The following is a 14,394-nucleotide window of genomic DNA, read 5'->3' as shown; positions in this document are numbered from 1 at the left end:
TATAATTTCTCTTTTTCATGCTATCATTGATGGATTTTTTTTTATAAATTTTAAAAATTTATTTATGATATTCACACAGAGAGAGAGAGAGAGAGAGAGAGGCAGAGACACAGGCAGAGGGAGAAGTAGGCTCCATGCACCGGGAGCCCGATGTGGGACTCGATCCCGGGTCTTCAGGATCAGGCCCTGGGCCAAAGGCAGGCGCCAAGCCGCTGCACTACCCAGGGATCCCTCATTGATGGATTTTTATATTAAGATTAGGCTAACCTTAAAAAAAGATTAGGCTAACCTTAGAAAATGAATTGGGGTTTGTATTCTCTTTTTCTAATCTTGGGAAGAGTTTGGGTAAAACTAGAATTTTATCTTGAATGTTTGATAGATTCTCTGAAACTGATTTTATGGAAAAAATTACTGATACATTTTCTTTATTGGTTAGAGGACTATTTGTGTTTTCTCTTTCGTCACAAGTCCATTTAGTAGGTTATAATTTATAGCAGTTTTCATCTACATTCTCAAGCATATTTTAAAAAGTTCATTATATCATCTTTTTTTTTTTTTTTTTTTTAGATTTTATCTGTTTATTCAAGAGAGACACAGAGAGAGCAAGAGGCAGGCTCCATGCAGGGAGCCCAATGTAGGACTTGATCCCGGGACTCCAGAATCATGCCCTGGGCCAAAGGCAGGTGCCAAACCACTGAGCCACCCAGGGATCCCCATTATATTATCTTTTTATCATTTTAATGACTGTAGCATCTTTAGTGATGTCTCCTTTTATATTCTTCATATTGATTATGTGACTTTTCTCTTTTTGCCTCAAATCCATTTGCCCCCAAGTCCCATTGAGGTAACACACACGGATGCCTGCTTGTGCAATGGTGTGCACTACAAAAGGAAACCCTGATCTCAGAGAACCTGAATGTTATAGTCAGTAAGCATGCCTGCCTTTTGCTCTAAAGGGGGAAATATCTTTATTTTCCAAAGCTGTTTGCTCACCAACATCCTAAAAAAAACAGTCTGGGACAAAGAGCAGTTGGTATTTCACTTGAAAGACATGCAGAAATGTGACAGACCTGTAGACAATTGTCTCCTAGGATCATTTTTCTTTTGGTAGTAGTAATCCTTCAGTAAACATCCTTGCCTTTTTCCTGAACTTAGGGACAAAACACTCAGTGTTTCACTATTAAGTATAATGTTAGCTGTAGATTTTTTGGTAGATGCTTTTTTATCAAGTCGGGGAAGTCCTTCTCTAGTTCTATTTTCCTTAGGGTTTTTATCATCAATGGGTGCTGACTTTGTCAAATGCATTTTATGCACTGATTGACATATGAGTTTTTCTCTTTAGTCTGTTAATTTGGTAGATTAAATTGATTGATTTTTTTGGCTATTGAACCAGCCTTGCATTGTTGGAATGAACCCCAGTTGGTCATGATATATAATTCTTTTTATATATTGCTGAATCCTAATTTCTAATCTTTTGTTAAGGATTTTTGCCTCTGTATTGATGATGGATAGTGATCTGTACTTTTCTTGTACTGTCACTGTCTGGTTTTGATATTAGGGTAATACTAGCCTCATAAAATTAGTTTGGAATTATTCCCTTCCCTTTCTAGAAATATAGAATTGTGTTCTGTAAATGTCAATTACACCCTGCTGGTTGATAGTGTTGTTGAGTTCTATATACTTGGTGATTTTTCTTTTCTTTTTCTTTTTTAAAAATTTATTTTAAGTAGCCTCCTTGCCCAATGTGGGGCTTGAACGCACAAACTGAGATCAAGAGTTGCATGCTCTGCTGACTGAGCCAGCCAGGCACCTCTACTTGCTGATTTTACTAGTTGTTCTATACATTGTTGAGGGAGGGGTATAGATGTCTCTGTAATTGTAGATCTTTCTTTTCAATTCTCCCATTTTTGTTTCACATATTTTTAAAGTGTCTTGTCAGCACATATGCATTTAGGATCACTTTGTCTTCTTGGTGGACCTATCTTTTCATCATTATATGATGTCCCTCTCCATCTCTGGTAATTTTCTTTGCTCTGAAGTCTACTTTGTCTGATATTTCTTTCTAAGATTTTATTTATTTATTTGAGAGAGAGAGAAAGAGCACAGCGGTGAGGGAGGGGTAGAGGGAAAGTCAGAAGAACAAGCAGACTCCCTGCTGAGCATAGAGCCTGACATGGGACTCCATCCCAGGACCCTGGGATCATGACCTGAGCTGAAGGCAGATGCTTAATTGACTGAGCCACCCAGATGTCCTTAGCTATTGTATTTTTAAGTTTGAGAAATTCCATCTGGTTGCTTCTTAAATCTATTATGTCACTTTTTATAACTTTTTGTTTCCTAAAGTTATTTACCAGATTTTTTAAAACTTAGTTTTTGAGGGACACCTGGGTGGCCCAGCAGTCAAACACCTGCCTTTGGCCCAGGGCGTGATCCTAGAGACCTGGGATCAAGTCCCACATCGGGCTCCCTGTGTGGAGCCTGCTTCTCTCTCTGCTTCTCTCTCTCTGTGTGTCTCTCATGAATAAATAATCTTAAAAAAAAAAAAAAAAACCTTAGTTTTTGATAGGTGGAAGTCTTTCTGAGTTAGTCATCTTCTAGTCTACTGGTGTGCATGATTGTCTTATTCTTTGTGTGCATGATTGTCTTATTCTTTGTGTTGCCCTTATATTTGGAAAATTATTTGTAGGAAAAAACTGCAGGATGAAGATACTTTCTTCCAGAGAGCATTTTCCTTTCTTTCTGTCAGCCACCTGGGCACTAACAATTCTGAACCACTTTTGTCTAAGTTCAAGACTTGAAGTTTCCTGGACCACACAGGTGTTTGTATAATCCATGCAAGGTTATTTGAGGGCTGGCTTACTTCTGGCTCATCCTTATCAGGAGGATGTTGTCTTCTGGGGTCCCAGCTTAATGTATTTATGCTTGAGGTATCACACCTCCCACCTGAGACAGGCCAATTTTTCTTTTACAATTTTTTTTCCTTTTAGATATTTATGATATGGGAAATATTTTTTTTGCCCCTGGTTCCTAACACACATCTTATAAAAACCCATAGAATCTCCAGAATGTGAAGAGATGTGAAGAATGTCTTTTATATGTTAAATGAAATAACTGGTGACTGGAAGCCTCTAGATGGCATTAGGATGGGGGCTAATCAGTAGAAAAACCAAGGAGTGATTACAGGATTGGAACGTTCAGCTCAATCCCCTGACCTCTGGGGAGGGGAGAGGGCCTGGATAGTGATTTAATCATGAAGAGCCAATGATTTGCTCATCAATCATTAATAACCGTGCTTACACAATGAAACTTCCTTAAAAACCTTGAAGTGATAGTTTCACAGAACTTCTGGATTGGTGAACACATTGAGGTGTGGGAGGGTGGTGTGCCTGGAGCAGTCCCCAACTCATACCTTGCCCTATACATCTCTTCCATTTTCTTGTTCCTGAGCTGTAGCCTTTATATTACACTGCTAATAGTAAGCAAAATGCTTTCCTGAATTTTATGAACTGTTCTAGTAAATGATTGAAACTGAAAGGGAGGAAGGAAGGGTTACAAGAACACCCCTGGCTTTGAAGCCAAGTGGGACAGAAGTATCAATAACATGGGGACCCAATACTTATGACTGGCATTTGAAGTGAGTGCAGTCTTGTGGTGCTGAGCCCTTAATCCTGTGGAGTCTGAAGTTGATTCTGGGTAGTTAGTGTCACAATTGAATTGAATTGTAGGATACCCACTTGATGTCTGCGGAGACCTGGACAACTGCTTGGTGTGGAAACCTATTTGGTATTAGAAGTGCTGTGAGTAAAAACAACTCAACATCAAGCCCTCCAGAAGGAGGACTGATCCAAATTTCCTAGTCTACTATTATCAGAAAAAAGAGTTTTCCACCTGACTATTGTTACTTATTCTTTTAGACTCACCTCCGAAATTAGCTTTCAAGGGGCACCTGGCTGGCACAGTCAGTTAAGTGTCCAAAGCTTGGTTTCAGCTCAGGTGGTGTCAGGGTCGTGAGATTGAACCTTGAGTCAGACTCTGCACTCAACGTGAGTCTGCTTAAGATTCTCTCTCTCTCCTCCTATCCTTCCCCACCACGTGCACATGTTCTCTTTCTCAAATAAATAAATAAATTTTTAAAAAAAGATTTAATTTATTTATTTATGAGAGACACACAGAGACAAGGGCAGAGACACAGGCAAAGGAAGAAGCAGGCTCCCACACATAGCCCAATGTGGGACTCGACCCTGGGACTCTGGGATCACACCCTGAGCCGAAGGCAGATGCTCAACCACTGAGCCACCCAGGTGTCCCTCAAATAAATAAATAAATCGTAAAGAAAAAAAAAAAAGAAATTAGCTTTCAAGTAGTGTTGTCTGGCCTGTTCTCCCTCTGCCTCCACTCTGGACCACTCAGGAGTAGATGTCCTGTGTCTCTAGCTCTATGACACCATTTTCTCACCATGGAGTACCAGCGTCATCCAGTAACAGTCTCTCCACTACTGTGAACTCCAGTGAACATATATGAGACATCTCTGCCTACCCAGAGCCTCAAACCAGTCCAGTCCATAAATGCTGAATAGAATTGACTAGACTAGCATGTTCCTGCACATTAGAGACCACTCAGGTAATGGCAACCTAGAACTCTCCTCAGAAACTGCCAGCCTGGTGCGAGATGACGTCAGGAGAGGCTCTGTGCTGCCCACCGCAGCCCTTGTCCACACTGAGCCATGGAACCATTCCTGGCTCTGCCCCTTCACAGGCTGGAGAGCCAGCCAGCACTGCCACAGTGCCATCCTTCCATCCCCCATGGCTGACTCTGAGAGAGTTCTTTGAAGCCAGGACCTTATACTTCCCAGTCAGCCCAGAACTGAGCCACATACCATGACTACTCGCTCCATATAAGGCAGGTGTATGGAGAGGTGAAGGGACTGCAGCCCCTCCTGTATGGTGGGGGATGAGGGGCAGCCAGCAAAATGGCCAGTGACAGGGACCGCACGGATCTGCAGAGCACACAGGAGTGTGTACGGGAGGCTGCCTGCAGCTCTTGGAAGCTTTACTTGCTTAACTACAAACAAACGTGTTGCTTGCCCATGAGCATGTGCTGGTGATTTATAATCTTGTCAGAATACTGTCACCAACAGTCACCAACAGCACAGTGGCCTGTCTACCAGAGGCAGAGGCTGGGGAGGAGGCCAGTACCCCATCCTGTGTCTCATATGCCCTACACTCTACTCTCCTGCCTGGTGCTGAGCACCAGAAGGAGGAGTGCCGACTTCTCCACCCCAGGGCTCAGAGTGTTCTTTGGCTGGTGAGCTGGTATAAGGAAAGGTACCAGTAAGGCCTCCCTGCAAATGCCCTTGTCTCAAGCCCTGGGGAGCCTCCCATCCACCCACACCACAGAGCCATGCGGTGCGCAGAGATCCAGGCCTGAAGCCCCACACAAAGCCAGTCTTGTCTCGGCATGTTTTTCCCAATCACAGAATCAAAGTTTTACTCTCTGGCAGGAGAACTCTTAAGGACATCCCTGTACCCCATCTAGTGCTTAGTATTCTGGGGACAGGCCTTGGATGGCAGCCCTTCCCTCTGGGTGGTCGGCACCCCCCTCCCACCCACCTCTGTGGGGCCCTGTCAGCTGCAGCATGCTCTGCCCTAGTAGTTGGGCTCTTGGCACACGTCAGTGCCAGGACACTGGGGAAAAACGCTTGCGTCTAAGAGAGACTGCAGAGAGAAATGACTCAGAGAATATTCAGGGTGGAAAGAATGAATGAAAATATTTTTATGAAATTTCCCCTACCACAAATGGTATTCTCAGCCTGTGGAGGACCAAGTACTCCAGGAGATAAATATCTACTTTTGCCTACTCACTTCACCCTAAATGCTCAAGCCATCACTGCTAGTGTATCTGCAATACTTGGAACACCTCGGAAAAATGAAGATTTAGTCACTGAATCATTTTTGATTGAGTTTTAAAATTCACAGCTGTCAATGTTTACACCCAAAGTGAAAGTGCTAGACTCTGTCCAAATGTCTCCACAAGAACCGCAGTTACAACTCTTCATACACTGTGCTCGTTCCTAAGCATAGCAGAATCATTCAGAAAGCAGAGAGCAACAGGGGATTACTGTCTTTGGCAGCTTTGACTGAAACCTGAGTTGCTGACAACACCCACCTTTCCTAAATTGGATCAGCCCCTGATTTATTCATTGGTTCATTCATTTACCTAACAAAATACTGAGCATCTTCCGTTGCCGGACCCCTGTGCTAGGGCTATGAGGAGGGCTAAGATACAATCCCTGCCCTCAGGGATGACACAGTTTAATAGGGGATGCCAGTAAGGAAACTGGTATGTAGGCCATAGCATTGTAAGAACCACGGGAACACAAAGGAAGTCAGGTTGGTGTGAAGTATGTTGAGGAACTGGGGATAGGGAATCCGGAGAAGGCTCTCTTGGAGAAGGGGACATGTAAGCTAAAAATCATGGAGGACAAGGGAGGGACTGGAATGAAGAATGTGGCAAGTGCATGTCACCACTGTGGCCAGCCAAGCAGAGAGGTGTGGCTGGGACATGGGGTGTTGGGTCACAGAGTGAGAGCTAAGCTTGAGGAGACAGACTGGTTTCTGAGGACTTGGCAGGTGTTTCTTCTTGTCTTTCATTTCAAAGATTTTTTTTTAAGATTTTATTTATTCACAAGAGACACACAGAGAGAGGCAGAGACACAGGCAGAAGGAGAAGCAGGTCCCATGCCCAATGTGGGACTCGATCCCAGGTCTCCAGGATCAGGCCCTGGGCTGAAGGCGGTGCTAAACCACTGAGCCACTCGGGCTGCCCTCATTTAATTTATTTAGAGAGAGAGAGAGCGCGCAAGAGCACACCTGAGAGCAGGGGGAGGGGCAGAGGGAGAGGAAGAGAATCCCAAGCAGACTCTGCACTGAGCACAGAGCCTCATGCAGGGCTCTATCCCATGACCCCAAGATCTTGACCTGAGCTGAAATCAAGAGTCCGACACTCAACTGGCTGAGCCACCGAGTTGTCCCTCTTGTCTTTCATTTCAGAGGAAACTAACTCAAAAACGTTGAGTAGCTTGCCCAAGGTCAAACATGAAAAAGTAGCAGAATAGCTCTGTCGGACTCCAAAACTCACATTCTTCACCACTAAGCTCTGCTGCCTCCATTTGGGTGGAGGGGTGGGAGGACAGTAGCCACTGTGCTGGAGAGATGGAGATCGGTTTAGAGGTGAGAAATACAGAGACATGAGTTATAACAGTGGAAACAGAATGAAGAAGAGGGAGATTTGAACGATATGAAGGCGTTAAGAGTTGACTGGTCGTGTTAGACGTTGGTTGCAGGTGGGAAGCAGGAAGAGAGGGCCATGACCTCCATTTCCAGCATTGGGAGCTTTTCACTGAGACTGGGACCTTATAGCCGGAATCTGAGGAGTCCAGTTCTGAACAGGGTCAGAGAGAGGTCACTCAACTGCTCTGTCCGTTTGCCACAACATGGGAATAATAATCGTGTCTACCCTGTCAGCTTGTTGTGAGGCTTCATGTGCAGAGAGCCGCAGCAGTACTGACACGGAGAAGGCACCTCATAAAGGCCAGCCCTTGGTGTTTCTATCCTTATAGACGGTAATTGAAACCGTGGGAGTAGATGAGGTACCTCTGGGTACCCCTACCGAGAGCAGGGGACCCGGGATGGAATCCTGAGAGAAAAAGAAGGCTGCACCTAAGGGATTGGTGGAGGGACCAGGAGGTACAAAGGACTGCACCTCGTTTTCCAGAGAGACAAGAGGAAACTAGGAGAGCTCAGGCTCAGGGGGGGAAGTGCTCAGCGTGTTCAGGGAGGGGACTGTGAGAGGGGAGTGTGATCTGGGGGGGTCTGAGCCGCCAGGAGGTCGCGGCCCAGGAGGCTGAGAAGCAGCTCCACAGGGCTCAGGCCCTCATGGACAAGCAACTGGGCGGCAGGGCTGACCGGACAGCAGCAGGCAACACAGACGCAAAAGCCACCCTGCAGACTTCAGTGCAAGAGACCCAGTGCAGCCTGTCAGCCGCGGAAGAAAGTTCTGTGATCGCCTGTCTGATAGTTGAAGAAACCCTGAAAGAATGCCTTGCTCTGAGAATCACAATGAGGAGACAGGCTTGCAGCAGCTGGCTCAGCGTGGTTTGGGGCAGACACCTTAGAAATGGCATTGCACCCGGGGGCTATGGCGATGGCATGCAACTATAGCTCTTTCTTTCCTTCTTTTTTTTTTTTTTTTTTTTTTAAGATTTATTTATTTATTCATGAGAGACATAGAGAGGCAGAGGGAGAAGCAGGCAGGCTTTCTGCAGGAGCCTGATTCAGGACTCGATCTTGGAACTCCAGGATCAGGCCCTGAGCCAAAGGCAGACGCTCAACCGCTGAGCCACCCAGGCGTCCATCTTTTTATTTATTTATTTTTAAAGATTTTATTTATTTATTTATGAGAGACACACAGAGAGGCAGAGACACAGGCAGAGGGAGAAGCAGGCTCCATGCAGGGAGCCGGACAGGGAACTCGATCCAGGGTCTGCAGGATCACACCCTGGGCTGAAGGCAGGCTGAGCCACCCAGGGTTCCCCTTCCTTCTTTTTAAAGGTTGATTTAGGGATCCCTGGGTGGCGGGGCGGTTTGGTGCCTGCCTTTGGCCCAGGGTACGATCTTGGAGACCTGTGATCGAGTCCCAGGTCGGGCACCCGGTGCATGGAGCCTGCTTCTCCCTCTGCCTGTGTCTCTGCCTCTCTCTCTCTCTGTGTGACTATCATAAATAAATAAAAAATTAAAGGTTGATTTATTTATTTGAGAGAGCGATCGCGTCGGGAGTGGGGGTTAAAGGAGAGAGAATCTTACCTGGACTCACCCTGAGATCAGGGCCCTAAGATCACGACCTGAGCCAAAACCAAGAGCCGGCTGCTAAACCGCCTGCACCAATCAGGCGCCCCAGCACGTAGCTCTCTCTAAGGGGCTCAGCACTGAGGAAGTTTTTTGTTTTGTTTTGTTTTTTTTTGTTTTTGTTTTTGTTTTTTGTTTTTTGTTTTTGTTTTGTTTTGTTTTTTAATAATTCTTTGCTCCTGAGCCTCGGGAAGGAAGCCCGAGTTCTGGGCCTTCACCTCCACGCGAGACTGCCACCTCCTGGCCACACGGGAGAAACGCGCTTCAGTGAGGTCCGGACACGGGTTTGCTGCTTCCTTTTGCAGCCGGTAAGAGAGGGAGAACATTGGGCAAGTGGCTGCTGGGTGGTAGAGACCGGGTCAGGCATCTATCTCCCTGACCAGCTGCAGCCTACCTCTGATTCCTGGTCATCTCACCACCTCTTTCACTACATCCTGTTCAAAGCTCCTTGTTCGGGGGCAGCCCGGGTGGCTAAGCGGTTTAAGCACCTGCCTTTGGCCCAGGGTGTGGTCCTAGGGGTCCCAGGATCCAGTCCCATGTCAGGCTCTCTGCGTGGAGCCTGCTTCTCCCTCTGCCTGTGTCTCTGCCTCTCTCTCTCTCTCTCTCTCTCATGAATAAATAAATAAAATCTTAAAACAAAACAAAACAAACCAAAGCTCCTTATTGGGAAAAAAAAAAGAGCATATTTTACACACTATTTCTTGTAAAAAAAAGTCAATAAAGTAACCCATGTTATGTACTCTGGTGGTATATATACTGCTGAATTCAGAATGACTGTCGTGTGTCTTCCACGGGTATCTGCTCCTCAGGGCAAGGCTCACCAAGTCCAGCCAGCCTGTGCACGGGTGCTGTGTATTGGCTCTAACACCCGAGTGGAGTGCCCAGCATTGGTGGCCCCCGGGGCACAAGGGGGAGGTGGTGCAGACACAGGTGTGGAGGGCCAGGCAAACCGGGCCATTAGAAAGGAGTGTTCCCCAAGGACTTTCTATTTAAAAATAAACAACTATGGGAGATTTTATTTTTTATTTTTTAAAAGATTTTATTTATTTATTCATGAGAGACAGAGAGAGAGAGGCAGAGACACAGGCAGAGGGAGAAGCAGGCTCCACACAGGAAGCCTGACACGGGACTCGATCCCGGGTCTCCAGGATCACACCCTGGGCTGAAGGCAGCGTTAAACCGCTGAGCCACCCGGGCTGCTCCAACTATAGGAGATTTTATAATAAAACTTATGAACAGTGAATTAAGTGTGGCAGTCAAAGTATAAGATTTTGGGGAGATAACATATCTTTTAAGAATATTCAGTAGAGGGATCCCTGGGTGGCGCAGCGGTTTGGCGCCTGTCTTTGGCCTAGGGCGCGATCCTGGAGACCCAGGATCGAATCCCACATCGGGCTCCCGGTGCATGGAGCCTGCTTCTCCCTCTGCCTGTGTCTCTGCCTCTCTCTCTCCCTCTCTCTCTGTGACTATCATAAAAAAAAAAAAAGTTTAAAAAAAAAGAATATTCAGTAGATCTTTTTTTTTTTTTTTTTTTTAAATTTTTTTTTTTTTAATTTCTATTGATTCATGATAGTCACAGAGAGAGAAAGAGAGAGGCAGAGACACAGGCAGACGGAGAAGCAGGCTCCATGCACCGGGAGCCCGACGCGGGATTCGATCCCGGGTCTCCAGGATCGCGCCCTGGGCCAAAGGCAGGCGCCAAACCGCTGCGCCACCCAGGGATCCCTATTCAGTAGATCTTTATGGCAAACTATCCTTTAGTGTCAGAGCCTTGTGGCTGTTGTTCAATGAAGTCACACACGACAGGTGGCCTCTTACACAGCCCATAAGGCTGAAACTCCTCCTGCTGATGTGGATTAGCACAAGGTTCTATGGGGCAGAAGGTGTAGTTTTAAAAATAAGATCTTACTGGGGCACCTGGGTGGCATCTGCCTTTGGCTCAGGTCATGATCCCAGGGTCTTGGGATCAAGTTCTGCTTCTGGGCTCCCTGCTCAGCGGAGAGCCTGCTTCTCCCTCTACCCCTCCCCCCAACTTGTGCTCTCTCTGTCTCACACTTGCTCGCTCTCAAATAAAAATATTTTTAAAAATGAGATATTATAGGGATCCCTGGGTGGCGCAGCGGTTTGGCGCCTGCCTTTGGCCCAGGGCACGGTCCTGGAGACCGGGGATCGAGTCCCACATCGGGCTCCCGGCGCATGGAGCCTGCTTCTCCCTCTGCCTATGTCTCTGCCTCTCACTCTCTCTCTCTCTGTGTGACTATCATAAATAAATAAAAATTTAAAAAAATGAGATATTTTAGTATTCGCATGACCCTCAGAAGGGCATGAAGCTAAGAAAACATAATTATGTTTTATGGTACTAATAATATTGTCTCTCCTCAGATTTTTGACTGTTTCTCAAAAGTGGAAAAAAATTTAGAAGTCTTGTTTTCATAATACTGGAGAGACAGGAGAGTGTGGTAGTGATAATTCAGGTGCAGGGGTCAGACTGCCTGGGTGTGAATCACAACTTTCCCACTTATTGTCCCCCAAGGGATAACCTGTTTCTTATACCTATGTGTTCATTTTTCAGCAATTCTTATAAGATGATACACTGGGGTGTTTTTTGTTTTTGTTTTTGTTTGTGTTTGTGTTTTTGAGATGGTACAGTGGTTTTAAAATATGTCCATAGGGATTCCTGGGTGGCTCAGTGATTGAGCATCTGCCTTTAATCCAGGGTGTGATCCTGGGGTCTGGGATCAAGTCTCACATTGGGCTCCCTGCATGGAGCCTGCTTCTCCCTCTGCCTGTGTCTCTGCCTCTCTCTCACTGTGTCTCTCATGAATAAATATATAAAAATCTTTAATAAAAAAATACATCCACAAAAGTTTTAGTATGTTTCCTCTCACGGGGTAGAGCCCATTTTTCCCCTCGTTTCTAACGAAGAGGGTAAAACACAAGTGACAGTGTGCAACTTCTGAAATTAGATTACAAAAAGTAGTGGGGTCCCTTCTTTGCACTCACTCTTGGATCATTCACTCTGGGAGAAGCCAGCTGCCCTGTTGTGAAGACAGTCAAGAAGCCCGATGGAGAGGCCCTCATGGTGAAGACTCAAGGCTTCCTATCAATAACTGGCTCTAACTCTCCAGGTGTGTGAGTGAGCCACACTGGAAGGAGGTCCTCCAGGCCCCGTCACACCTCTGGATGACCGCACCACCAGCTGACCGCTTGACTGCAATCTCATGAGATACCCAGAGCCAAAACCACTGAGTTAACCTGTTCCCAGAAAAACTGTGAGATAAAATATGTTTATATTTTTTAGCCACTAAGTTTTGAGGTAATTTGTTATATAGCAATGGGTAATGGATATAGATGGATTGATTTAACAGCTTTTGCAGATTTCTGCAAAGTTTGAATAGAATGGCTTTCATTTTGTCTTCAAAGCGGCATTTTAAGGAAACTTCATTTGTGTCTGCCCGAGCTCTGTAGCTGCTGTGGCAGGGAAGGGGGGCCGGGTGGGGGACCCTGCTGGAGGTCATCATACTGCACGGCCTAGACCCTCCATCCTTGAGAAGAGGAGATGTGGAGAGGGGGGACAGAGAAACAGAGACCAGGGGCCAGAGAGGGCACCCAACAAAGGGCTCATGGGCTGAAAATTCCAACTTCTAGCTCTCAGGCCCTAACGATACAACCAATGCTCTAAACTTTACAAATGTTTATAGATTTTATTTATTTATTCACGATAGACATAGAGAGAGAGAGAGAGAGGCAGAGACGCAGGCAAAGGGAGAAGCAGGCTCCATGCTGGGAGCCCAACACAGGACTCGATCCCGGGACTCCAGAGTCGTGCTCTGGGCCAAAGTCAGGCGCCAAACCACCTAGGGATCTCCAAACTTTACAAATGTTTAAAGGAAACATGTTGTCAGTAAATTGGTAATTTGGTGAGCTGGGCACTCAGTTGGTTAATTGATTTTTGGCAGGCATATATTTGGCAAATTAACTTACAGTGATTGGTCTGCTTCTAATTAAGTCATACATAGTAATTTTTATGATCCGGAGGTAATAATTTATTTGTAAAAGATATATTTACACACACATATATATTTCAAATTCCCAACAGAACTCATTAATTTCTTCCTCTGCGAAACTTTCTATGACTTTGAAATTTCTCTTCTCTAGGAAGTGAGACCAGTGAGCGAGTACTTCTGTGGCTTTAGACTGCTCATCATGATTAAGTCCCTGCTTGCCACCAATTCCTGGAATAGCAGTCCTCCCTGGGAGGAAACCGCCATTTTTCACTTCACAGAAATCATAAATGGAGATAAATTCCAGGCAGTACCACTTTGAAGATGGCCTCTCTTAATTTTAATTTTGGCTCTCAAATGTTAAGTGGGATCATCATTAAAAGAAATTCTAAAATCTCAATTCTAATGGGAAAAAACTCCCTCTGAAATTAGTGGACATCAGTACCCTTTCCCTGGTTATTTCTACTTCAAAGTGAAGAGTAGACAAGAATGGACAACAAGAAGCCCCTGCACCAAGGACTAGAAAGCCATTCTTTGGCGCACAGGTTTCTCTTCTACTCTTGGAGGAAATAAGGTGCCATGTGAACCATACTGGGGCCTGAAGTGAAAGGAAGAATCAGTATTGGCCTCGAGTTCTAGTTGTGGTCCCCAGCTGTCTTCCAGGTGTGCCCCAGACAACGTGGAGCAGAGATTACCCCCCTCTGTTGTGTCCTGTTGTAATACCTAACCTACATATTATGCGAGAGTAAAATAGTTGATAGTTCTATGACACTAAATTTGGGGTGGTTTGTTATAAGCAATAGATGACCAGAGCATCCACTCTGTGTACTTGTGGCCTTCCCATCTCTTACCTTCCTCCAGGAAACTTTCCTTTTTTCTCCCCTCCAAACCCTCTTCCTTGGCCCTAACAACTCTCAGGAAATAAAGGGTCATTTAATACACATAGCCTCCGCTTAGCCATCTGGGCTGAAAAAAACGAGGCATTTCAAATTCTATTTCAGTATGATGACTGTCAGTATAAGCCAGGATATACATGATTCACTCATCTCCATTCATTCTTCAACGAATATCTAAGAGGCTACACTGGCCAATACTGTCTAGACACCAGGGTACGGTGGTAGACAAAGAAGATGAAGTCTCAGCTCTTCTGGAGAGGAGTTTTCCTTTTTTTTTTTTTTTTTTTTAAATTTTTATTTATTTATGATAGTCACAGAGAGATAGAGAGAGGCAGAGATAAAGGCAGAGGGAGAAGCAGGCTCCATGCACCGGGAGCCCGACGTGGGATTCGATCCTGGGTCTCCAGGATCGCGCCCTGGGCCAAAGGCAGGCGCCAAACCTGCTGCGCCACCCAGGGATCCCCCTTTTTTTTTTTTTTTTAAAGATTTATTTATTTTTGATAGACATAGAGAGAGAGAGAGAGGCAGAGACACAGGAAGAGGGAGAAGCAGGCTCCACACAGGAAGAGGGAGAAGCAGGCTCCATGCAGG

The 14,394-nt window shown here is 45.5% G+C and overlaps 1 protein-coding gene across 17 annotated transcripts in view; it reads right to left on the bottom strand.

Annotated features, from left to right (window-relative positions):
- Window positions 1–14,394, bottom strand: part of KIF2C (kinesin family member 2C) — a 76,440-nt gene that overhangs the window by 35,926 nt on the left and 26,120 nt on the right. The window lies entirely within an intron of this gene.

The sequence above is a fragment of the Vulpes lagopus genome, chromosome 23 (assembly GCF_018345385.1).
Source record: "Vulpes lagopus strain Blue_001 chromosome 23, ASM1834538v1, whole genome shotgun sequence".
Taxonomy (NCBI): Eukaryota; Metazoa; Chordata; class Mammalia; order Carnivora; family Canidae; genus Vulpes; species Vulpes lagopus.
This window is presented reverse-complemented; position numbering and strand designations above follow the sequence as displayed.